The following is a 3257-nucleotide window of genomic DNA, read 5'->3' as shown; positions in this document are numbered from 1 at the left end:
AATTATCTATTTGTAGCCAAAAAAGGTCAAATCTTTGCTTTATTTTGAGTGAGTGTTATTAGAATAGATTGTGTACATCTTAAGGAGTTTGAATCTCACTTTTGGGATGATTTGGGAGGTGGTTTGAATTGTAAATTCGAAATAGAAGATGAAACATGAAAAAAATGATATATGTATCATTTGTATATCACACATGTATCACATTTGTATCAAATGTGTATTACATCACATGTATACCCATACATACCTGTGTGTGATACATGCGTGATATATGTGTCATAGAAGACTTTTTTGAACTTGATTTTAACTATGAATTTTGATACCAAATCACTTCAAATCACCTCCAATCTTCCCCAAAATTTGTATATTGACTAATCTATACGTTTTCAATGAATTTCAACCACACTCATTGCAAAAAGACCCCTTTTTGCTTAGATTATTAGAATCGTTCATCGCCTTGTTTGTTATTTCATTCATGAAATTTTCTTTCCGTCTTACATTTAATATTGCTGATCACGCTTAAAAATATGGAAATAGATCTTTGCATGTGATTCTTGGGATAAAAAAAAACTTTATTTGTTTAGATTTTTAATTTTCATATATGTTTGATTAGTTTTATTAAGTTTAAAATTAATGGCTAGAGGTTTAAGTTTGAAACTTATTTGGGACATTCATCTTAAGATTCACGTAAAAATATGCAATATGTCCAATTGGGCTTTTATATGGAAAACAACCCACCAAAAATTGTCCCAACTAAAGTAGCTAACCATTGATGACCAAGACTCAGCCAACATATATGGGCAACAATCTCCCAACGCGCCACCCTCTTCGCCGCCGTTGCCGCCGGTGCACCAGGACGATGCCGACGAAAATGATGAGACTGTGAAGCAGCTCAACCAATGCTCTTCTCTCTACTTATCTTTACAGGTTCTCTAAATTTTTTAATTTTTCTGCTTTTTGGAAATAATAGTATTAATTTCTTAAACCCTAAACCCTGAAATGGAACTGATCAAAGGGTTTATATTTGCAGGATTGTCTGATTAATACTGATGGGAATTGGAAGTCTTGTCAAAAGGGTATCTTCTATTTTTTCCCTCTCTATTTTACTTGAAATTTTGTTCTTCCCGTTAGTGTCAAATGGGTATTTTCTTTAAGTTTTTGGTTGATGAATACGAGTTTTAGTATTTAGAAAGAGAGAAAAAGTGCTGTATTTAAATTGGAATGCAAAATTTAGGAATCTTTTAGTGGTTTGCATTTGCTCTCTTTGTTGTTATTTATAGCTTCTGCTTTAGGGGATCAAACTGAGATTAGTTTCGATTAGATTATGTTAAAGAACATGATGAAAACGAGTAACAAGGGTCATAATAGTTTCTACTCAAATGGAGGGATTCATATAGCATATGTGTAGTAGTAGTAGTGGTGGTTGTATGGAACCTATGTATTTTAGCACGCAGTGGCGGAACCAAGAAGGGAATTCAAAAAATGCTAGAATACAACATTTACCGCTTGTCAAGGGGATTCAATAATGTTTGTATAGATATACAAAAAATATTATTTTACCATTTTTTTTGAAAACCGCGTCTGGACCAGCTTGCGCCTATGTCTCCCACCAACATATGTACCACGTAACTCTTGTCCATCAAATTTTGCGACAAATGGAAAGAAATCATCTAGTTTGAACCTGAGACGTCATGGTTCTCAACCTACTCCATTGACCACTAGGTCACACCCTTGGGTGTTATTTTTACTCTTTTTATGCAGTATAATACTATTTAAACGAAAGGGATGCAATTAAACCCCCTTCCTAATAGGAAACTCCACCACTGTTAGTCTATGTTGTTTGGACTCTTCAAAAATACCGATGGGTGTGTGTTGGATCCTTCAAAAGTACTATATTTTTGGAAGATCTAGCACATGAGCGGCAACATCTTTGTAGAGTTCATGTAACATAGCTGTTAGTACAGTATCAAAGTTAAGTGGAATATTAAGAAATCATATAAGCGGTGCATTGGAACATAGTATACCGGGATCTCTACTCAGAATCACATGTGCATGTTTTCATCCGGCCTACGATTCTGTAAGACAGAAGGGGCAGAACTGCACTCTTTCGTGTTCAGATGTGTTTTGTATATATATGTGTACTGAGATTCTCTTGTTTATAATATTAGTTTCATTAACACGGTCAGGGAAATTTAAAAAATGCATACAACTGGTGCTCAATTGTTTATTGCTTTTCTAATTGTTTGAAAAACTGCTTACAGAAGTTCAGGCTCTTAAGGCATGTAATGAAAGAAGACAGAAGGACAAGAAGAGTTGAGAAAGCATTTTGATTTTCTTCGCTGAGACAGTTTTCTGAAGTTGGAGACTTACAATTCTTTTTCTGCTGATTTATCCCCTATGGGGGCTAACAAAAATCCACAGTGACGACTAATTCTTGTTTACTATTGCTAAATGAGTATGACTTTGATGTGTCAATCTTGTTTTTATGTTCGATGTTCATTAATTACACTGTTAGTTTCGGTTTCTGGAGACCTGAATAGTTGAAAATGTGTCTGTTATATGATGGAATTAATAAACATTGAGACGAGTATGACTTTAAACTGTAAAGGTGTGTTTATTATCTTTTTGTATTATATGTTTATTACACTATTAGTTTTGGTTTCTGGAAATGGTGCCAGTTTGCTACTTTTTTCTGAACTAGTCTTAGTGTACATGCGTTGCACGTGTATATAACGTCAGTAAACTAAAACTTCTATACAAGAAAAAAAATAATTATGCAAAATAGAGAATAACGTTAAAATAACAGTCAGTTAAGTGACCAAAATAAGTGTGATTACATAGGCATAGTAATTGGATATTTTTAGAACTTGCAAAAATAAACAGATAGTTAAGTCAGTTATATATTATTTTAATTATAGGTATTTTATTTTATGAGATAATAATATTTTAGTATTTTATAGTCAAACTAATTAATGATCAGCATATTTAAATATAATTAATGATTTAAAGTTGTAAAAGGAACAAAAAACTCAAAAGAGTAAATTTACAGAAAATGAAAAATATAAATGAAGAACTTATAATTTCAATGAGCTGTATATAGTCAAACTACGTAAAGACAATTAACGCAAAGATTAACAGCAAAAGTTCGAAAAGAAAATATAAATCAAATAGTTAATTTCAAACATTAGTTTGAATAGTAGAAGAGGCTTTTTCGTATATATACCATATATGAAAGCATATTACCAAATATGTTTATA

The 3257-nt window shown here is 32.2% G+C and overlaps 1 long non-coding RNA gene across 1 annotated transcript; it reads left to right on the top strand.

Moving 5' to 3' along the window:
* Positions 1 to 689: 689 nt before the first annotated feature.
* On the top strand, positions 690 to 2620 carry LOC104214430 (uncharacterized). Its single transcript, XR_011402707.1, has 3 exons — positions 690 to 927; positions 1031 to 1076; positions 2262 to 2620. It is a non-coding gene; the product is annotated as an uncharacterized lncRNA (long non-coding RNA).
* The last annotated feature ends 637 nt before the right edge of the window (positions 2621 to 3257 follow it).

This window comes from Nicotiana sylvestris, chromosome 1 (assembly GCF_000393655.2).
Source record: "Nicotiana sylvestris chromosome 1, ASM39365v2, whole genome shotgun sequence".
NCBI lineage: Eukaryota > Viridiplantae > Streptophyta > Magnoliopsida > Solanales > Solanaceae > Nicotiana > Nicotiana sylvestris.
This window is presented reverse-complemented; position numbering and strand designations above follow the sequence as displayed.